This window comes from Cryptomeria japonica, chromosome 3, assembly GCF_030272615.1.
Source record: "Cryptomeria japonica chromosome 3, Sugi_1.0, whole genome shotgun sequence".
In the NCBI taxonomy this organism is placed as follows: domain Eukaryota; kingdom Viridiplantae; phylum Streptophyta; class Pinopsida; order Cupressales; family Cupressaceae; genus Cryptomeria; species Cryptomeria japonica.
The window spans coordinates 409,446,030-409,470,852 of record NC_081407.1 but is presented as its reverse complement, the minus strand read 5'-3'; positions in this window follow the sequence as shown (position 1 = coordinate 409,470,852).

Genomic DNA, 24,823 nt, shown 5'->3' with positions numbered 1-24,823 from the left:
TTGTTGGAAATTGATGTTCCTGATGTTTTTTTTTTGTCATCTAAGTGATTTGGTTTACCGAAAGATAGGGTTTACCGACAGTGAGCTAAAGTCTCTAAAATAGGACTTTAACCGGTAAAGCAGAATTTTTTTGATTGGATCGGTCGATTGGCGATGATTGGTGATTTGTTGTTTGGATGGTGAACTTTTATCATGGAAAGATGTATATAACTAGAACCGGAACTTGTGATGATTATCAGAAGGCATGTTTCAAATTTCTGATGAAGTTTTGCTAAGGTTTTAGTAGGGTTTAAGGACCGGTGTAGAAATCACCAAACCGGTAATGATTTTTGTTATGACATTGATCAACAATGAGTCTACATGAAGTTGGTAACATAGCACAACCCACGTGAAAGATTTAATAGTTGTTTTGGCACGATTCAAGGAAGATTTTCTTGGGAATCAATGAAACGCTTAGTAGAGTGTCTTGAGGATACAGATCGGATTTCTGTGATGAGTTAAGATCAACCAGTGGTTGATATTGCATTGTAATTTGTTGTAATGATCTGGATAGTGACCTATGGTAATCTTTTATGATCTAATTGTAAATTCATGATGTAATTAGGTTTTGTGGCCGACCTAGTTGAGATGGCTATTTATGTTGACATGGTTGATGTTTATTGTGTCGGTGGTCTTAGAGAATGTGTTAAGCCATCCAAGTGAAGTGTGAGATCTTCCTAAGAGTTGCAGAGTGTTGAGTATAATTGGATCTAATCAAGCAAGTAGAGAAGTGCAAGTAAACGAATCATTTTTGTAATGTTGTTCCCTAACAGTTGTAGCAGGTTAAATCCTTTACCCGGGTAGGTTCTACCAGGCCTTAAACATTTAAGTCCCCTAACAGGTCAGCTCTCAAAAGAGTGTTAAATCCTCCCATGAGGTTGATCCTAATAGATCATCAAGTTCCTAACCAGACTGCAAGGCAAATCCCCTAACTAGGTGACTCCTAACAGGGTCTGCTCTTAACCGGGCGTATTGTAAGCTCCTAACAAGGCGTACTTCAAAAGAGTAAAAATATTTGTGGGTGCCAACTCCCACCATGGTTTTTTCCCTATTTAGGTTTTCACATCAAAAACTTATGGTGTTCATGTGTGGAATGTTTTTTATGTGATGTTCTTGTTTATATTTTATTTCATGCATTATTTCTAAGACACTGGTTATAATGTTTTATCATAAGGTTATCAGAGGTTACCGATACTGATAAGAAGTTGTTTGTGAAAGTATTTGATCTTATTGATAAGGTTAATGAGTTGGTAATTGATCAAGTTTATATGATTACTTTGGTGGTGAAAGTATTGGTAAATGATTTGATTAATGTTTTAAGCAAAACTGATATAGAGGTTATTAGATCTTATTACATGAGTTGAGATATTTGAAATGGTTTCAGATCTGAGACAAGTTTGATTTTGAGTTAAAGTTTCAATTGGTCTTAATATTGATTCACCCCCCCCCCCCTCTCAGTATTAACCGAATCCTCATAGGATTAACAATGAATAAGGTAAAGGATCAGTAAAAATCTTAATATTTTAATTAGGAGGAGCTACTAATTTGTTTCCCTTATCATTCACACCTGCCACAGATATAGTATTATTATCAATTAAATCTTTAATCTTATTTTTTAAAGAAAAACATTTCTCAATATCATGACCACGTTGACGATGAAATTGACAAAAATAATTATTATCAAATTAAGGTGGGGCTGCCTTAGAAGGATCAACTAGATTTATTGGAGGTAGTTTGATAACATTTCTTTGTAACAACTGAGACATAATGTTATGTAAAGATTCATTCAAAGGAGTAAATTGTCTTTCTCTTTTGAAAAATTTAGAAATAGGAGGCACACCTGTTGTAGCATTCACATTGTTGTTGTTGTTGTTGTTGTCATTGAATTTGATGAATCCTTTGCTTGGTTTGAACTTCACAAACGGTTGTTGAGCACTGTCACCCTTATCACTCAGAGCCATAGGAGTGGATTTCTCCAGTTGACTCACAGTCAGTTGATAGTTGTGAAGTGTTCCGCACAACTACGGACAGGAAGTAAACTCAGAAAGGGGAAACATTTCTCTAGTATCTTTTTGTAAATTAGAAATCAAAAATTCTTTGAATATCATTATCAAGCACTTGAAAAGAAATTTGAGAACACAAATGCTTATATCTACCAATGAAATCAGTTACTTTTTCTTTAACACCTTGTTTACAATGCATTAAATCAGCTAAAGTGGTCTTAGGACCTATGTTGTTTTCAAATTGTTGAATAAAAGCATTTGCTAATTGTTGAAAAGAAGTAAAGGAATAGGAAGGCAAAGAGCAATTCCACTGTAAAGCCTTATCTCTCAATGTTCTAGTAAACAATTTAGAAAGAAAGCTTTGGTCATAAGAAAAGTTAGTACACAAGGATTGGAATATCTTGACATGTGTTAAAGGATCACCCTTTCCATTATAGAGTTCCAATTGACGGACTTCAACATGTTTAGGAGGGACAACCCTAACAATATCAAGAGAATTGGGCTCACAACATCAAATGTAGGCACACTAAACTTGGATTGACTCATAGAAGCGATTTGTTGTTGCAATGATGAAACACTTTGAGCAAGATTATTAATGGTTGTTTCGGTTGAAGGGTTTAAGTTAGACATGTTTGATTGAGAAGGTGGTGTGATGTTGTTGAAAGCAGGAATTGATTGAGAATAAGGTTGAGGAACACTATGGTAAGTAGGCATAGGAGATGATTGAGTAGGAAATGAGACACGAAAAGGAGGAATAGAATGATTAGATGAATTGCCCCCCTATGTCATATTGATTGGGTGAGAGACAAGGGGAATACTTATTGAAGGCATAGGTAATGATGGAGGATTGATTGAGGAAGAGGGATTTCCCCAATGACTAATGGTCGTAGGTATGACATTTGAGTTGATGTAGCCATAATATTAAAAGTGAAAGTAGTCAAAGGAATAGAATGATTGATTTGTGTAGAAGGTTGTGAATAACCTAAGTTCTTAGCACAACTCTTTATAGGCATGACATTAGAATCAACAATATGAGTATTGTCACACAATATATCAATTTCATTCTTATCACTTTGAATCATGCACTTTAGGCCTTCAATTAATGGAAGAGCTTCACTATTAGGGTATTCTTGAGACATCCATTGTTGAAAGTTGTCCAATTAATTATTCAATTTTGAAAGTTGATCTATGGAGACTCTAGTCAAAGCTTCTTCTTCATCGATAGAATCATCAATTGAATAAATAGAGATGCTATTAGGATGAGAAGAATTAGAATTATCCTCATTAAAAAAGTCACCCAAAACTTAGGCTTCATCTCCTCGGTAATTAAACCTTTGGAAGCCTTAATTCTAATGCTTCGTCTAACGGGGATAGTATAAGTAGGACTAATAGTGGTAAAACTCGTGCAATAGAGGGAAATTTTGAATTTTGGGAACAAAGTTTGCAAAATTGAATAATGCAAAATTCAAGAGAATTAGGATTATACAATTTGAACTTTGGAGAAATGACACAATTTCCAAAATAATTTAAGAAATTGAGATTTAAAATTTAGGGCCAATGGAATACCACTTAATTTCAAAATTGAATTTGTCACAATTTGATTTAGGGCAGATTATAATGAACCACTTAATTTCAATTTTTTTCTTGAAAATTATGATGTTGAATTTTGGAAGTATTTTTTATTTTAGAGAGAGTAAAATTCAAGAAAATCAGCCAATTTTCTGGATTTAAGCAATTAAATACAGTCATAATAGTCTCCCAAAATTTCGAGAAAAAAAGTCAGGGACCATGTTGAAAGTGCACACGATCCTCCCAACTTTTTCAAAAAATTTCAAGGATAAAAGTTACAATGATTTTAAAGCTAACCCCAAAAAATTGGTTGATTTTACGAAGTTTAGATAGGCAAAATTGAGGTTTGAATGTGAAAATAGGACCCTAATAGGGTTTTGAAAAAGACAAGAAATTGAATTACAAATTTGAAAAAGGTCAAACCTAATAGATAAGGCCACCTTAAATAATGTTTGGAAAACTGAATTTCATTAAAATTGATTGAAATTTGCACAAAATCCAAGTAATTTTGAAAATTAGGGTTTTAAGACCTAGCCACTTAATTTTAAAATTTTGAATTTTGAAAAAGAGAGGGAAATTGAAAATTTGAATTTTAGAGAAGAGGACAAATTTGAAAATTATATGTGAATTCAATTTTTGCACAAGTTCAAGTTGATTTTTGAAAATTAGGGTTTTGACAATTAACCACTTAATTTTGTAAATTTGATTTGCAATTTGAACAAGACAATGAAGAAATTGAATTTTACAAGCAAAGCAATTTTCAGATCTAAAATAATAAATAGCAATTTTTTTACAAGACACAAGTTCAATTCAATTTTTTGAAAACTAGGGTTTTAATTAAATTAACCACTAAGTTTTGTAAATTTGCAAGAAAATTAAACTTGCAAATGAAAAAAATGTAATGATTTGGAATGTCAAGCATGTAAGACGTCGGGTTCACCAAAATGTAATGTGGTGAAAAAGGAGTGATGGAAAGTGTAAAGCGGAAAAATCGCGATCGAACCCTAGTTGCTCTCCCCTCTTCCAACTCTAAGGAGAGAGAAGGGAGGTTCGCTAGGATTCGATGGTTTTCACTTAGGGGGGAGACTTTACATTCAAAAGAGGGGTTGAAACCCACAAGATCCAATCCCACGCAATGCAAGATTGGATGCTAAATGAGTTTCAAGGGTTATGACAGCAAGGCTACCCTCTTTTGTAAAGAATGTGCATAGGAGAATTAAGCTAGGAATGCATAGAAAGTGACAAAGATTCGCTTATAAACTGAGATAGGAATACAGTATGAAGCTGCGGACCTGGAATTAGCAGTAAAATGTCGATACGGCGTTGTCCTGCAAATTTGAGCAAAAGTTGTCAGGACGATGGCGCCCGGCGCCACGGTCCTCCGAAAAATCCGCGAAACGAAGGGGGATCTGTTCGTCTCTGCACAAGGATTCCAGATCTTCAATCTCAACCGCGTACCTGCAACCTACACACAGAAAAGCGAAGACGATTGGGGGGTTAGGGATTAGGGGTTTGCCTTTAGGTCAAACCCCGGTTTTGGAATTAACCAAGAAATGAGCAAGAGCTGTAAATGTAAATGACTGTAAAACAAGTACTAATACCTTGTTCTAAGGATGTTTGTATCCTTATGTGCGAAGGTTTAGATGTTGTATGTTGTATGTTGTAGTAGTATGTGATCTCCTCTTCAATGGTTGAATCCTTGTCTTGAATGCAACAGTTATCCTTGAATGGAGACTTGAAATGATCAATTGCTTAAAGGAATGCTTGAATGCTTGAGTATAGTTTCCACGCTTTGTACACATATCCTCTTCTTCATCCCAAATGAGAGAGAAAAATGTAGTTTATATACTTGTCAATTAGGGCTGATAGACTGATTTTCCCGACCTTAGGCTGACCAGGAAAGTTAATTTCCAAATTGCAAACAAAAAGACCCGAGACCCCTTAGGAGACCGGGCCCAAAATAGGACCCAGGGACCAGGGCGCTGGGCGCCATGGTCCTGGGGACCAGGGCGCTGGGCGCCCTAGTCCTGAGGGACCAAGGCACTGGGCGCTCTGGTCCCACCTCCCGGGACAGCAGGGTGCAAGGAGGTTCAGGCCAGGGTGTTTGAAAAATGCAATTTTTGGTGTCGTGAGCAAGTTTCGGGGTCTCCATTCAGGTTGCGTGTTGCGTCACCATCATGAAGACCGAAATGCAGTCGAAATTGCAAGTGTCGCAATTTTAGGACGCTACAGAAAGATTAAGAGGAAAGGTGTTCTCTCCTCAAGAAGAGGCGTGAAAGTTTCACAAAATATTCTCCTCAACCTTATCATGCACATTACATTTAAAAGAAGGGGGGAATTCACTAGATCTAATCTCAATGAGAGAGAGAGAGAGAGAGAGAGAGAGAGAGAGAGAGAGAGAGAGAGAGAGATTGAATGCTAAGTGAATTGACAATGAATTTGGAAAGTGAAATTAACCCTTCTTTTAGAATGCAATAGGTTGAATTATGCAATTTAAGACTAAAAGTAAAATGTGACAAAGAAATGACTATAACTTGAAATAGAAACGCGGGATGAAGTTGTGCACCTAGAATTAATAGTAAAATGTCGAAATGAAGCTCCCCTACAAATTTGGGCGAAAGTTGTCAAGACCGTGTTGAAAGTGCACACGGTCCTCTGAAAAATATGTGCATCGAAAAGGGTTTTTTCGCCTCTGAAAATGAAGTCCAAATCTACAAATACATCTGCACACTTGCAACCTACACATAGAAAAGAGAGAAAATATTGTTGGAATTGGGGGTTTTCCTTCAGGTCAAACCACAGTTTTGGAATCAACCAAATGATAAAAAGTACTTGCAAGTAATGGAAGTAAATGACTGAAATGGAATTCACCTCTAGAGAGGATGTAATTGAAATGTTGATATAGTTTGAAGGGATATGTAGAATTGTATGCCACAAGAGATCTCCTCTTCAATGGTTGAATCCTTGACTTGAATGCAACACATAGCCTTGAAAGGAGACTTGAGAATGCTCAATGCTTGAAAGGAATGCTTGAATGCTTGAAAGTTTGAATTCTTGATTTCTCTTAGGATCGCAATTTCCACTTAGTGAACTTGTATATCCATCTTAACTTATGCAAATGGGAGAGAGAATGCATCTTATATATTCGTAAATCAGGGTGAATTGACTAATTTTTTGTCATAGGCCGACATAGGGAAACTTTTCCTGCTTCCAAAATGAAAATCCCAATGAAGGATAAATGCAGAGGGGGCCCAGGCACCACGCCCCTATTCTGCCCTAATTCAAAACATGAAATAGCAATGGGGAGTGCAGGATGCGAGGAAATGCAGTCTCTGGGCAGTGTGAGCATGTCTCGGGTATCCAGTCAGGCTTAGCGATTCGTTTCGCCGACGTGAAGACCCAAATGTGGTCAAAAATTGCAAGGCCACAATTTTATGATGCTACACTAGCCTAAAAAGATAAAGACCTTGATAGCAAGCCTTAAGGTATATACTGACCCTCTATAAGATTGCAGTTTCATTTTTTTTTAAATCCTATAATGAGTTTCACGTACTGCATTGTTCCCCTAAAGTACCTATATATATAATCCCATCATCTTCTAGGGTCACCCTAAATTATTTTCTTAGTTATCTCCATTTTGCAAGGTCATATCTCTATTATACCAACCATCCAATGGATCAACGAAAAGAAAAATAAATTGAATTGAAATTTTCTATTTTGAAAGACTGATGTCATGATATACTACGCACTCAGTGAAACAACAAAAAGGGGCATAAGACACATCAAGTATTTCTATTTTGCCAAAATCAAATCTCACTAAATAAAGTATATCGCGAAAAGTGAAGAAGGAAGTAATGCATATGCATATTTTGCCATTTCGCAGACCTTGTGTCACATCATATTAAGCGGTCTGTGAAATAACGATTAAAGGTTAACAATGTATTATAACATCTCCATTTTACAGGTCCCACAACTTATCATATTTGGCAAATTGTGAAATGACGACAAGGAAGACAAGCTTGTAAAATGTTATCACCATTTTGCCAAAAAAGACACTAAGGATTCTAGAGGGGTGCAATTTAGTGACAACTTAAAAAAAATCGCTATGTCACAAGGAGAACACAAAGAAGGAAAAACCATACTGCGATGTAGTGATAACAATGTAAAATGGTTTCGTTGTTTTGTTGAAAGATGAAATAAAAGAAAAGAGGGTTCATGACATAGCAATAAATTGTTTTGTCATTTCCCAGTGATAAGGTAGGATTGATAAAACTTATTTGAGATATGGCAAAAATAGTGAGCTAAAGCATTATTTTGAAAAAGGTGGTGGAGCTGTTAGTGGAACACATGAATTTAATATAGACAAAACATCAAGGGTCACCATTAATAACTATTTTGGCTCATTATCTTCATTCCAAGCTGGAGAATTGTGCAAGTCAGGGTCTGCAACAAAAGAAGTGAGCAAGAAACTGGGGGCGATAATTGCAAGTACCCTTGCTTCCTCAAAGCTACCGTATTTGTAGAAGTTATTGAATTTTTGAAATGCCTAAGAGAAAAGGAGAAGTCAGGGAGGGAGAAAGTTCTAAACATGATGAGGGTTCAGATAAAAAAATCTAGGGTCACAAACCCAACCAAAAGGCCTCTCCAGAAATCATTGCTAGATGCATTGCCTGGCTGAGTAGACACAGGGGCCAAGAATATGTTTTAAAATAAAATGGAGGGTTGTAGAGATTCTTTAATTCCTATCTCAGGGAGGGATTTGTTTTGGTATTTCTATAGCAATAAGGATGAAAAGTGTAGACACATAAAATTGACCAAATTAATATTTAATTAATTATGTCTTTATCGCATGGTTAATATAATTAATCATATTATCCTACTATTACCTTCTAATTAATTAAATTATATTAATTAATATCCCCTTTTCACTTCTTCCAAATATTGATTTATTTCAATAAATCAAACTCACCTTTATGGAATATTCCATTCTTGTCCCTAATCCTAATTATCTAAATTAATCCATGATTAATTACTCTAATTTAGTGATTCCTACAAACCTATCATCTAATCCCCTCATTATCGTAATTAATCCAAAGCCTAACCAATGTTAGTATTTATTCAAATTAAAAATACTACACATCTACCCAAACCCACATGTGAATCACAAGTCACTTCACATGTCCACATCACCTTTGACCAAGGGGTTCTAACACATGTGTGAGGATGCTCTTCCCCATAGAGCCACCCTACTCTTTCCCCTTTTGGCTAGTGTGTCATAAACTCTCTTCCACTAGCCCTTACACCTTTCCACAAGTGTTTTCAATTGCCATCTCTTTGTTTCTTCCAAGGTTTCTCACACATGTGTGAGCACACATCCCCCTTCCCCCTAGGACCTTTGTTCCTCCCAAGGTGGGACCACATTGAATTTCACCCCACTTCTTGTGACACTTGTCACAATGCTAAGCCTTCAAACCTAGGACCACATTCCCTTTTCAATCTAAGCCCTCAATCCCCCTTTTAATATTGATCGGCCATTTTTAGGGTCCCAACTCTATAAATTGAAGCCTTTATCCATCAATCAAGGATCCACTTTTATGCATCCTCATGCTGCCCTTTTATCCACTTTTTCATTGCAAACTTGTGTTGTCCTCTTGACATCATAAGCATCTCCATAGCATCCTCATCATATCCAAATCATCATCACACATATGCTTACTTTGTTATGCAAGTGTGAGCAATCCACACTTAACCCCATTCAATCTCCCAATCTTCATTTGAAAACCTCAAATCAATGTGGTTCGTGGAGACGAGGATGATAAGGAAGACCGAAATGGCATAAGGAGCATCATGAGTGAAGTCTTTCTTTATGTTCATGTTTCTCATTTATGCTTTTTTTCATACTTCCTTGATATCATTTTTAAAATGGTTTTATTTGTAATGGTTTCTAATCTTACTAATCTTGACTAATCGTTTTGATGCGATACAAAAAGATTCCTGTGTCAAATCCCTAGAGTTATGATGTTGCAAAATTGATTATGCCAAATGTTTTTGAGGATATTTAATTGATTTAGCTATTGGCAGACAACTACCACCCCATCACTAAAATTGTCAGAATGCCAAGCGGGAACCCTCTGTTGTTAATCACAAAATCTCCCATCATTGACTATTTCATGCTCAATAAAAAACCCCTAACTAAGGTTGACCTCAAGAAATTTGAAATATATTATAATAGGCTTCACAAAACTTTCAAGAAGGATGAGCTTCCATCCTATAGGAGAAGGGGCATTAACAATAGGCCTCTAGTAATAATGAGCAACGAGCCTTTCCTGATCGATGATTTCCTTGTATATTTCCAAAGGACTTATTTTAATTACCTTATGTTAGATTTTAGGACATGATACCAAAGCCAAAATGCATGTATCACTAATGTACATGGCAATGAGGATACATATGTTGGATGTATGGGGAGATTGTTGGATATTGTGGATGAGTGTTGCAAATATGTGCTTGTGAGATATGTGAGGATGTTTGAGAGAGGTGTTGTCATTGATGTCAACATATTTTCTCAGTTTGGTGCAGTGATGCAGTGGTGTTCAGTTAGTCAGTTTGTTCTGTATATTGATGATCAGTATTTATAGATTAAAGGGTTTGTAGATAATTATCTCTAGTTGATTTAGTCCAAGATTTAGAGGTCCGCATGAAGATTTGGTTGAGTTATAAGTATCTGTGATGAGGCCAGTTTCTCTATTGTTCAGTGTTGCCAAGATGTCAGTATTTTGATCTGCATTGCTCCGCATTGTAATATCTTGATTTGTCGATTGGGGATTATGTTTGGGACGTTTATGTGTGTCCTTAATAAGTGGTTCATGGTTTGGAGGTCCGCAAGTGAATCTTTCAAGCTGACAGTTAGTACGGTTAGTGTTCTTGACGTTCGGTATGATGATAACAATGATTCTAGTAATTTGAGTGGGTGTGGATGTTGTTGTGGTAATTCATGATGCTTTTGGATGTTTCTAGATCGTGTTCTATCTATTTTGGTGGTCCGCATTGATTGGTGAGCATGTTATTGATGAATTTCCTCGGTCTGGTGGTGTTCTTCATGTTCTTGGCTGACATGATGATTGTAGCATGTTGCAGATGTTCAAGGCATAATTCTTCGAGTTGTTTTGTGTTCGAGGTGGTGATTTAGGTCCATGCTATGTCTTAGCCGACATTGTTTTGGTCCACATATGATATTGTAGCGTGTATAATTATATTTTGTAATTAGGTGATGAGTGTTGAGCCGACCTTGAAAGATAGGTTGATGTCATGTATAAATAAATGTGATGATCTTGTGTGCAAATAATGTATTGATCTTTCGAAATCAGAGAAGAAGTGTGAGAAAAAGAGAAAGTTATGTGTTTAACCAAAACCATAACCAGGTATTGAGGATGCTATTTCTCAGTTCATGATTTTTTGGAAGTGATCTGAATCTGTTTGTAAGGCAATGAGCCTTCCCAGGGTTGTGCCCCATCATATTTTTTAGCAGTGAGCTCTAGATAGTGTACCTAAATGCACGTACATTCCCCATTGTAATATTTCATATACTTCTAACAAAGTATCATCATATTGTGGGTAGGTTCCAATCGTGGTTTTTCCCTTAACAGAGTCTTCGACATCAAAAATCTTGGTGTTGTGTGTGTTCATGTTGTGTTGATGATTTATACTTTCATTTCCAATTATCAGCTCTAAGATTAAAGTAAGTTGTTGAAAGTTTTGGTGACAACATATTCACCCCCCTCTTAGTTGTTTGCCCTATTTGCAGCAATTGGTATCAAAGCAAGTTCCTCTAGAGAGGTTTAACAGCTTGAGGTGATTTGGGATGGCGACTTACGAGATGGATAGTCCAAGATTTTATGGAACTAACTACTCTCTTTGGAAGAGTTGGATGGAATTTCACTTGAGATGCATTGGTGAATCTTACTGAAAAATTACCAAGGACAAATAAACTGTTCTTGTAAATGGTCCTACTACTGCAAATGAGATAAAGGAAGTTGAATACAATATTAGGGCTAAGGAAGCTTTGTTAAGTACTCTGACTGATTCTGAGATGACAAATGTTATGGAACTGAAGGCTACTAATGAGATCTGGATGAAGTTCAAAAAATCGTATGAAGGTGATAGCTATGTGAAGATTGCCAAGATGCATAGCCTTAAGGGTAAATATGAGATGTTCAAGATGAGCGAAGATGAGAATATCACTTATTTCATGGAGAAAGTGAATGAACTTGCATATAATATCATATGTGTTGGTGAAACATTGAAAGAATCACATATTTTTGCTAACGTGCTCAGATCCTTGCCTGTGTCATACAAACACAAAGTTGTTGTTATTGAGGAGATCCGGACTGTGACTAATGTGACTAGAGACATGTTGTTAATCTTTTAGCCTTTGAATTGACTGAGTTTGGCGACTCTCTTCCTAAGGTAGAATTTGCATGCAAATCAACTATTTCCAGAAAAGATAAGCAAAGATGTTATCAAGGTGAAAGTTCTTCAAGGAGACCATCTAGATATGAGAAAGAGGTGAAGGAAACTGAAGAAGAAGAGCAAGAGTTTAAGGAGCTTTAAGCACTTATTGTCAGGAGATTACTCAAGGAGCTGGTAAGTATGAAGGAAATTCGCCTCTTAAATATTTTTCATGTAATAAGATAGGACATTTTGCTTCAAGGTGTCCAGAAAGATTTTCTAACTAAACCTACAATCCTAAATTTCAGAAGAGATGTTATTATGTTGTTGATGAAGGCATGATAGATGATGAATCTGACAAAGGAAATTCAAGTGATAATGAATGGGCGTTTATTGCTATCAAGGAAGATGATCCAATGCCTATTGATTCTCCTAGATGCATGAATGTGGAAAGAGCTTTGGCTACTCAAGTTGAGGAGAAAGATTAATGGGTGATTGACAGTGGATTCTCTCATCATATGATAAGTGATAAGAGTAATTTTGTGAGTTTGGAAAAGTATGAAGGTGGTGTTGTAAGATTTGGTGATGAAAAACCTAGTATAATCTGGGGTAGAGGTTCTATTTCTCTTGATGGTAAGAACAATACTGATGATGTATTGTATGTAGAAGGTTTAAAGCATAATCTTTTGATTGTTGGATAAATGGTTGACAAGGGATATGATCTTCAATTCAATAATGGTAAATGTAGAATCTTGTGTAGTACCGGAATTGAGATTGCATTAGGTACAAAGACAAAAGGTAATATCTTTCATTTGATTGTTGCTGGAAAAAATTGTTTGATTGCTTAGATTAATGAAAGTTGGTTGTCGCAAATAAGGATGTGTCATGTGAATTTTGATAGCATGATTAAGATAAGTTCTACTCAAATGATGAGAGATCTTTGTAAGTTGATGAATCCTACTAACCCTATATGCAAGGAATGTTAGTTAGGAAAGCAAACCAAAGTTTCTTTCAAGAGTAAAAAGCATTTTAAAATGGATTGTTGGATCTTGTGCATACTGATTCATGTGGTCCTTCTAGAGTTAGAAGCTTGCAAGGAGATAGATATTCCATGTTGTATATGGTGAAAATGGATAACAATAATAACAATATTGAAAGGCTAAATGAATTCAACCACAAAACCCTAGCCTAACAATCAACAAAGATCCACCATAACATATGAAGATTACCTAAGACAATGCAAATCAAATGAAATCACAAAGATTATACCATCACATGTCCAATAGGGTTTTGATCTCCATTCTTCCTATCTCCATTGATCTTGCTTGATATATTTGCTCTCAGATTTTATGTGCACAAGAGCTCAACAAAGAACAGAATGTGGTTGCAAGTAGGATCGTAGTGTAGTCAATTGCATGAATTGATTCATTAGGTCATTAGGGTTTGATAATGAAGGAAGCATCTCCTTAAATAGAAGACACTATATGAAATGGAGGGATAAGATTGAGAGGTGTAAAAGGAGGTCGGCTATGATTAGAGGGTAGGTAAAAGAAATAATAAAATAATGAAAGGGGTAGGTAGTGTATGAATTAAGAGATGAATGACATGTGTCATAGGTAGAAAAGGCTAATGAATTAATTAAATAAATAAAGATTTATTTAATTAATAGAAGAAGTGGGATCAATTAAATAAATAAGATATTTATTTAATTTAGGAAAATGATAATTTAAATAAATAAATGTATTTATTTAAATGAGAAATAAGGCTAGAATGGGATAAATGAATTAATTAAATAAATAAAGATTTATTTAATTAATAGAAGAATTAAGCTTAGATAATTAAATAAATAAAATATTTATTTAATTAGACATGACAATTTTAGGTGTCTACACATGTTACTTATTGATGATTTTTCTAGGATGATGTGAGTTACTTTCTTGAGGGAAAAGTTTGAAGCTATAGAGAAATTCAAGATTTTCAAGGCTATGGTTGAGATAGGGACAAATTTGAAGCTAAAGTGTTTGAGATTTGACAGAGGTGGTGAATTCACTTCCGATGAGTTCAATTCATTTTGTGAAGAGCATGGGGTAGCGAGATAGTTATTTTCTCTGAGAACCTCTCAGTAAAATGGAGTTGTGGAAAGGAAAAAACATAACCATCCAAGAAGTTGCTAGGACAATGATGATTGAAGGAAATGTTCCGCATGTGTATTGGAGAGAAGCTGTGAGTACTGCAGTTTACACTCTTAACTAGGTGCATATTAAAGGTGATACTCATAAGACTCCTTATGAATTATGGTTTGGTCAATACTCCTATAGTTAGATATTTCAAAAATTTTGGAAGCAAATACTATATCAAAAGGGATGAAGATTTAGGAAAGTTTGATGCTAGATGTGATGAAGGAAAATTTCTTGGTTATTCTACTAAAATCAAGGCCTAGTAGTGTTATAACAAGAGATTGAGGAATATAGTTGAGAGTGCAATTGTAAAGGTTGATGAAGGTATGGAGAGACAACCTAGATCCTCCAGATATGATTCAAATGATCAAAATGATAGCTTAGATAAAGGGAAGCAAGTGCAGAACTAGAACCAAGTTCAGATTGTTCTGGTGAATCTAGTGTCTCAAGGAGAAGAAACAAGTTCTAATACTAGAAGAAAGAACACAAGAGTCTGAAAAACAAGAAAATCCTAAGACTTTGAGGTATGTAAGATTGAATCATTCAGAAAATCAGATTATAGGATATAGAAATAAAGGTGTGCAAATTAGGATAAGAATTGCAGAAGATCAAGTTGAGTATTGTTTGATTTCTAAGATTGAACCTAAGGATGTGAATGAAGAATGTAAAGATGAGCATTGGATAAAAGCTATGGAAGAAGAATTGAATCAAATTGAGAAGAATAATACATGGGAATCTTTTCCCAAACCTAAGGACAAAAATGTAATTGAAACAAAGTGGGTCTTCCGAAATAAGTTGAATGAGGAAGTTGAAGTTGTTAGGAATAAAGCGAGACTTATTTGTAAAGGATATTCACATATGGAAGGAATTGATTTTGAGGAGGGATTTCAAAGTCTATCAAATGGATGTCAAGTCAGCATTCCTAAATGGTGAATTGGAAGAAGAGGTGTACATTGAGCAACCAGATGGATTTCAATTGTGATCAAGGTGATATGGTTTCGCAGTTGAGGAAAGAATTGTATGGATTGAAGCAATCCCCAAGAGCATGGTATGCTAGATTGGATAAGTATTTCTTGAAGCTAGGATTCAACAAAGGTACTGCTGATAGTAATATGTATGTCTATATTGATAATGATAATATTCTAATTATTGAAGTTTTTGTTGATGACATTATTTTTGGAGGGAATGATAATTTGTGTAAGAAGTTTGATAATGAGATGCAAAATGAGTTTGATATGTCTATGATTGGAGAGATGAAATTCTTTGTAGGATTGAAATTACTCAATCAGAAAAAGGGATTTTTATGTCTCAATCAAAGTAAGTGAAGGAAATTTTGAAGAAGTTTGGATTAGATGATTCAAAGCCAGTTGGTACTCCAATGGTGACCAGATGTAAGCTAACTAAGGATGATGATTCCCCTAAAGCAAATCAGACCGGATATAAATCTATCATTAGTGGATTACTTTATTTGACTCATACTAGACCTGATATAATGAATGTTGTTTGTCATGTTGCTAGATTTCAAGCTGATCCTAAGGAATCTCATGTTGTTGTTGTGAAAAGAATATTCAGATATTTGAAAGGCACAATTGATTTTGCTTTATGGTATCCTAAATATGATGATTTTACTTTGAATGCTTTTACTGATGTTGATGACTGAAAGAGTACTAGTGGTGGTGTACTTTTCTTAGGTAAAAGATTGGTTTCATGGTTGAGTAAGAAGAAAAATTCCATTTCTTTATCTACTGCAGAGGTAGAGTATATTGTTGTTTCTAACAATTGTACTCAGGTTGTATGGATGAAGCGGATGTTAAAGGATATCAGAGTTGTGTATGATGAGCCTATTGCTATCTACAGTGATAATTCAAGTGCTATTAACATTTCTAATAATCTGGCATTGCATTCCAAGACTAAGCATGTATATCTATCAAGTTTCATTTTCTGAGAGAAAAGTTAAATGAGAAGGAAATTAGATTGGAATATGTGTCTTCAAAGGAACAGATTGTAGATATTTTCATGAAGCCTTTGCCTAAGGATATTTTTGAGTATCTCAGAGGGAAGTTAGGTGTGAGTTCCCCTCCTGATTAGAACTAAGATGCATTGGTATGCATCAGTCTAGTGCATTTCACAGTCATATCTTGTTATCCGGATTGATGAGGTAGTTATTACTCAAGGGGAGTAGTCAGATGTTCAGATTTGTGAGTTTTGTGGTTTGTTTAAAAATACGTGTCTTAGCCATTGATGTCAAAGGGGAAGAGGATCATATGAAAACTCTAAAATATTTTGGGTGAGAGAATCTTTCTTTGTTATTGATTGTTTTTCACATCATATGTTTTTTATTAAGGCAAAAATAGGTTTTGAAGGGATCCGAAACCATTTACAACTAGATTTTGAATGGATCTGGAACCCTCAACAAAAAATTTGTCAAAAGATAGGAACACGAAATCACCAAACAACCATGGGTTTTAATGGATCCCATAACCATAAACATGGGTTTTAAAAATAAGCTCCCACAACCTAAAACAAAAGCTACAATAAGAAAAGCCAACAAGCTGCCTAAAACCAAAAAAACTCCAGCCTAAGCTCCCCCAACCAGACACCATTAAGATTTACATTTAGCACTACTCTTATGGGAGTGAAGAGTCATATCAAAAGAGGGCTTAAAAAGCTTAGCTTTCTTACCCTTAACAGTAATCCAACCTTCTTCTACTTGTGTTGTCTTACCATGCCAAGATGACAAACCCATTGCAAGTCCACCATCTTCCTAAGAATGAATGCCTGAAGAAAGAACATCCACCATCTCAAAGGAATTGTCATATTTCCTCCCTACATGCATAACATTGTCAGAAAAGCCACTAGATTTGATAGCCATAACACTATCCCAAAAATTTACAGCCTGAGGCCCATTCCCTCTCTCTATAGGGGTTCCAACATGAATATCTTGCACATATTCAACAACCCCTCCATTTGTGATATCCCAAGAAGAAACCGCCTCACCCTGTGAATCCAAAGAAACCACTTGAGAAAAACACCTTTGTAGTTCAGATTTTTTCTCAACCGTGTAATGATGTTCAGAAGCACCTTTCCACCATGAATCTGTTAATGTCTTTTTCTCTAATATGCATTGTGTAGACACGTGACCTATTTTAAAACATCTTCTACACCTGAAGGGTATCCCTTCATAGTCCAAAGATTGAGCCTAGCAACCCTTAGAAGATTTGAATAAAATCTCAGTAGGCAACCCCTTTGAAACATCCATTTAAACCAGAATACGGGCAAAGGTGGAATGAATAATATCAAATGATTCATCATCCACCATCAAAAAATCTCCAAGGGCTTCTCCCACTTCCTCTAAAAGAGGATCAACCCATAGATGAAGGGGGAGATTAGGGAGTTGAACCCAAATCGGGATCCCATCAATGCGAAAGGGGGAGATTGTTGGATATTGTTGGATGAGTTCTACAAATATGTACTTGTGAGATATGTGAGGATGTTTGAGAGATGTGTTGTCATTGATGTCAAATATTTTTCTCTTGTTTGGTCCAGTGATGCAGTGGTGTTCGGTTAGTCAGTTTGTTTTGTATATTGATGATTAGTGTTTACAGATTAAAGGGTTTGTAGATAATTATCTAGAGCTAGTTTATTCAATTCAAGATTCAGAGATCCGCATCAAGATTTGGTAAGTTATAAGTGTAGTCACATAAATCTGTCCATTTTAATTAAATGAATATTTCGTATTTATTTGATTAAAAATCCACTAGCCATCAGTTAATTAAATTAATATTTAATTAATTCATCTCCAAACATTCTTCTATTAATTAAATAAATTATTCAATTTATTTTAATTAATTCATTAAACCAAATACAAATCAATTAATTAAATAAATCAATTTATTTAATTAAATCCCCCTTTTCCTCTTTTAAATAAATTAACATTTATTTAAATCATTTTAAAACCCCCCCCACTTGCATTTTCCTACAAATGCAACTTGCACACATTTTGAAATAAATGAATTTTTATTTTAAATAAAATCCTATTTTCCCTCACCCACCAAATCCACTTGCAAAAATCTAATCCCCTTCTAGATTCTTCTAACCCCTTCCTAATTAACTTAATCCATCCCCTAATTATTGTCACATTCCTAAGCAAAATGGAGTCACTTCTCAAATGGCCCAAAGTCTTGGATAACCATTGAAGGTTTTCAACCTTCAACCACCAAAAACCTCAAAGTCTTTGAAAACAATTAAAGGCTTCCAACTTTCAACCACTTAATCCACAAAGTCTCCAATAACCATTAATGGTTAACCCAAACCCTCCCACATGGTTAAAACATTTGTTTTGACTCAACCTCTATCCAACCCAAGGGTCTCATCAAGCATTTAATGCTTTGACCATGATTATCTCTTAATCATTTGCACAAAGGTTTATCCTTGCATTAACTCCTAATCCAGTGGGTAATCCTAATTTAGGCTTAACCCTTACCTTCTAGATAACCATGAGGTCTCCTCAGGCATTTAATGCCTCCAACCTCTTCTTTCAACCCAATCTTATGTTGACACTTGTCACCATTTCATTGGTGCAAATTGTGCACATGGATCCCCAACTTTCAAACTTGACCCTTGATTAAACCTTTCAATCATGGCCATCCATTGCTCCATTTTTCCTATAAATAGAGCCCATTCCTTCATAATCCAGATCCTGAAAACTTGTAAGCATTTAGACTATAGCCATTTTAGAGAGCATTTAGCATAGCATAACTAAATCTTGTCTTTTTGGTAAAATCAATCATTTTAGCATTAAAAATAGCTTTTCATTTCATGTTTTGGAGCTATACTACAATCTCAATCCTCCATAAGCATCCATAGTGCAAAAAGCTGCTGAGAGCTACACTATTTTGGAACTTGGAGAGGAGAGGAACAAGGGAGAAAAGAGCTAATATCATGTTAAGAGATAGTTGGAGATATCTCATTGTCTTACTTCTTTAGTTAGATTCATTAGCATGTTTTTAGTGTCTCCTTTGGAATGCCTTCATGTGTTTGGTTTTTTGATTGACTAACGCTAACTTCTTGTGTGTTTTGTGTTGTTTGATCTTAAACTAACATTGTGCCATTTAGGAGGGCATCATTTGGTGAACCCGACGTGAATCGAACACGCAACCTTCTGATCTTCATTTTTGAAATTAACATTTTTTCTTGTTGAAATTGCCACACAGGTCGCGCTTCGGCGCTATTGAACGCGTTTTAGCGCTATTGAAAAATTTCTTTTAGCGCTATTGACCATAAAGTAGCGCTATTGAAAATGTTTCAGCGCTATTGACAACATTCCAGCGCTATTGTCGCCGTTTCAGCGCTATTGACAACATTCCAGCGCTTTTGTCTTCTCGGGATTTTCTTTTCTTTAAGCGCTACTGTTTAAATTAGCGCTTCTGCTCACGCAGACTAGCGCTTTTGTATTAATCAGCGCTTCTGTAAAAACACAGAATAGCGCTATTGCGACAGAGTGTCGCCCAAATGGACTTGTAACCGAAAAATCAAAAATTAGGCTTGTGGAAGCCCTCCCCTGTGAGCATTAATTTTCTTAACTTGTTTCTTTTCTTTGTGCAGGTTAACAACACAACAAAAATCACAAAAAAATTTTATTTAGTGCTTAAAAAGAACTTAAAAACACAAAAAAATAGTTTCATTGTTTTCTAGTTAGGGATACATTTTGTTTTGGTGCTTAAAATCAACCAAACAAACTTTATTTCTTGCATCAATTGGGACTTAAAAATCACAATCCACACTTCAACTTTTTGGTGCAAATAAAAAGAACAATTCACTTGTTTTTGATTTTTTTGCAAACAATTTTTCCTTCATGCAAACGTGTTTTTCATTAAGTTGACCAGGACTTTCAACTTCTAGATTACAAAACATATTGCTTTGAAGTTAAAAAGAACACCATGACTGTTGGAGCAACATCTCCAAATAGTTAGATCATATTGCCATGATGGATTAAAAAGAACAAGTGAATTTCGTGTTTGGCACGCTTGTGCACAAAAGTCAGTCGAGTGGACCTACTTCTAACACACACTATCCTCTCCCTTGGCTCTCGTGGTCCTAGGTGCAAGAGAAAAGTGTTAGTAACACTCAAAATTTTATTTTTTAAGAGAGGCCTGCCAAGGGATCGATACTCTTGGGAACGACCTCGAGCGGTAAATCCTTCGAGCCGCTATAGAAATCAGGTGAGAGCGAAAGTTGTAGCCTTGGGTATAGTTGTTCCTACAGTGTAACTGGCCGAAAGGACAAATGGGCCCCACCACCAGTTACAAGGCTCTTAAGTGAGTCACTGCAGAATGAACTTATGTCCAAAAACATCGAACATGACTAAACACCTTTAAATAGTAGCCCACCTATTCTATTGATTGAGGATATTTGAGGTACAATTTAGTGCAAGAGCATAGAAGGTTTTGCTCCCAAGATACTCACCATACATATTTCCTTGAGTAGAAACATAGCTTTTTGAGAGGTCACTTGTGGCTTGATAAAAGTGGTGACTCCCCCATCATAGGGATCATCTATTTGTTATGCTCGTGCAAGACTTAGTATATCACATCCTTACCTGCCACGGCGGGATTCATAAGGTATGTAGTACCAAAGTCGAAGAAATATCAAGATGTGGGCTAAATTTATCACAACTGGCCATTTGACCTTAGGGATAAAGAGTGTTTGAAGTGTGTTCGTTTTACAGACCTAGTGCAAATTGAGCCGACTTCAGGCTTTGGAAATACACCTTAAAATAAATCTAAAGGAAGGGTCAAAAACAAGTCCAAGGATTGGGTTAATCTAGACCCATACTCATTTGAGCCTTTGAGGCTACAAACTTGTGTTTGTGTGCTTGCTTTGTTTTCTTGTCAAAGAAAAATCAGTAGATCACTTTCAAAAACAAAGTACTCATCCAACATCTGTCAACACAACCAAAAACATCAAAAACAAGGTACAAACAAAACAAAGAATCACATTTTATGACCATTCTTCACGTCTTGCGAAATAAGAAGTGTCATCAGAATATCACCTTGAAAAGGAGACCACTAAGCTCAAAGGCTTTGATCAAAAGGAGGAAATTCTTCTATCTCAATAGACAAATCTTTGTCTCACATAGAGTCTTTCTACATCGCATGCGTCTATACCTTCAAGGTAAAACAAACGAGTTTGATTCAGAATCATTGAATCGTAGAGCTTTTATGCAATAAAGAGCTCTGAGTTATCACAAAAATCAAGGAGGAAAGATTAATCCCAACTTCTTCCCAAACATCTGTATCACCTACAACACAGCTCGAGAAGTGCCACCAACGCCTGAAAGGGAAGAGATAGAGTTTGTCCCATTTGTAACACAAAGTTTTTATTGAAGTTGAAAACACTTTCATCCATCATCTTTCTCATCCATCGTCATTTCATCATCAATCCATTCCAACTCTCAAAACATTAAGAGGTTCTTGTCCCCAAGTTCTCTTTTAGATATTGCTTGAAATCAAACACATCACATCACTTTTTAGATTGTTTCTACATCTAGGATAAGCTCATCCTAAGAGACACATCTACGCAGGGTAAAACTAGTTCATGAGTGAATCCTCTCATTACTAGGTAGTCAAAATCTGTAACACATCTCAGATTTCTCTACACCTTATCACATCCAAACTCCTCAAACAAACAAGCAATTCAAAGAAGGAATTTCGGTTGCATCTACCTTAAAGTGCTAGAGATCTACATACCACCAATCCACTAAAATCATCAATCCTTCATCAAACAACTCATCATCATCTTCAATCAACTTCAACACAAAACTTGCAAACAAAATGGCTCAAACTCGATCACGGTCAAGGCAACGAGAAATTAGAATTGAAGGACATGACCCAAAAACAACCAATAATGATCATCAGATGTTCAAAAATCCACTTCCATCGCAAGATCAAAGGGGTCCTTCCACTTCCAGACGAGGTCCTGATACCACTGATTATACGCAAGCTGCGTATAACTACACTGTCAATCACCTGTATGATGCCAGTGAACAAATTGCAACTATCACCTTCAAAAATCCCACCTCAAATTGCAATGTTGTTACACGTCGTGGCAAGGTCACCATAAAGGCAGCTCCACAAGGCACCACCTCCATCCCAAAGCAGTACAATCTTGTGGAACAATTAGACAAAACGCCTGCGCTCATATCCATTTTAGAGCTATTACGCCTATCACCATCTCATAAAACAATCTTGGATCAAGCACTCCAAGAAGCGTCAGTCCCTGCAAACCTGAACACGGACCAATTTCAAGCCATGGTTGGAAATCTAAAGTCATCACCTTGTCTCACTTTTTCTGAAAGTGACAACTCTTCTTTCCAACAACCTCATAATGCTTCGCTACACATTGAAGGCTTTGTCAACCAACACAGGATCAAGCGAGTCTTGATTGATAATGGAGCAGGCCTAAACATTTGTACACTACAGTTGGTCACAGCATTGGGCTATGCAATAGAATCAGTGGATCCTCGCAAGAAGATCACCATCAAGGCCTATGATGATGCAGAGCGTTCATCCAAAGGAGCGGTGGTGCTACCAATCCGAGTGGGCCCTGTGGTAAAACACATAATTTGTCAGGTTCTAGACCTTTCTCTGCCATATAATCTATTATTAGGAAGACCTTGGATACATGCCATGCAAGCCGTTCCATCTACCTACCATCAATGTATCAAGTTCCCACATAATGGTGCAGAGATCACAATCCTGGGTGATGCAAATCCCTTTGCATTTTGCCATAATATCAACCATCAACCAGAAATTACTGTTCCTAATAATAGGGAAGCCATTTCCTCTACATCATATGTAAGTCCCACCTCTCTTGCCAGTTTGAACACCCCTATACCCAAGCAAGAAAAGCTTAAAATGAAAGTCGCAGAGGAAGGTCCCGGGGAATATAACTTAAGTCAACTCTTTTGTGTGGGACAAATGCCCACTTCTCCTAAAACACATGGTAAACCACAACAGTTACTCCAGCAACGACTAATCACGCCAGCATGTGCTTGGACGCCTTTCGTCCTTGGAAGGAGTCAAGAGGAAGAAACACAAGATGAGGACCTAGCGGACTGGATCTATAAAGATCCCATCACCACTGACATACCGCGAGTTACACTTCCTACAAAACAGTATGGCAAAGGCCTCCTCATTATGCAAAGAATGGGATATGATGGTCAGAGTGCTTTGGGATACTGCAAACAAGGACGACATGAACCGCTGCTACCAGAGTTCAAGCCCAAAGGTAATACAGGCCTAGGCTTTGAAAAAGAGATCCTTCCTAAACTCAGATTTAAAGGAAAACCTAGCAAACCATTTTGCCCACCTACTATAAAGAGGACACCTTTCATAATCAAAGCACCATCAAGCAATATTGTCACTGCCCCCCCATCGAGGCTCACAAACCCACCGCAACCGTCATCAGTGCCAAAAATCCCACCAATCGAACTAGTAATCCCATCCACAACAGTCATCACATCAATAAAACCATTCATAGCAGCAACTATATTGGAACCCGTAGCAGCATCTATGGCACCAGCCGTTCCAATAGAAGCCACTAAATCAACCCTGTTGATACTTCCAGTGACAAAACCTTTAAACCCCATCATAGTTCCTACAACACCGATCACCTCAAAGGTACATAAACCAATCACACCTGCAGTATTCAACTCCAGCGACATCCCAGTATGGTATAGCAATCGGATGCTGGAAAGTGATTCAGAGACCGACTCACATGAGTGGGAATTTGATTCTGTACAGCTTAACACTTCAGATGAGGAAGACACGTCACCACCTCCGCCACGCAAAGACATTCCTGTTTACGGAGAAGCACAGATAAAGACCACTTTGGTACCTGAGCTGGAAACATCTTCCACAGACCCTACGTCTCATCCTACGTCGGATTCTGATAGGGAGAGTACCATCAATGACCTTCACCACACTGTCTTAACCCTCACTGATACATCTCCCGCACTTAACTTAATCGATGAAGTAATGCCCATTATCCACCCTGAACTCATCGAATGGAACCAACCAAATCCCCCATGTCTTGACCTCTTCCAAAACGATGAGGCTATCATTGACTTTTTGGAATTAAGGGATAATCTACCAAGCGGGGATCACAAAGCTGGATTCGCCATTGAACTTAATAGCGCAGCATACTTCGGGGCGGATGCCAAACCCTTCAGCTGCAAAAATATAACATTAAAACATGGATCTTCCAGTGAAAACCACACTGTGGCACTGTTTGATCCAACAAAAGTAAAAAGAAAGAGCGTATCCAATGGTGAAAACCTCTCTGAGGCACTTGAGGATGAAGGGTTTGACATTCTCCCTGCTAGTACACAACAGGAACGATCAACGATTCTCATTGAGGAGACTAAAGAATACAATGTGGGGACTTCTGAAAACCCTCATATCATACATCTGGCATCTCTTCTCACTCCAGAGGAACAGCCTAAGTTTATCGAGTTCTTCCAGCAGCGTCAGATCAACTTTGCATGGTCATATGCAGACATGCCTGGACTTGATCCTGATTTAGTCA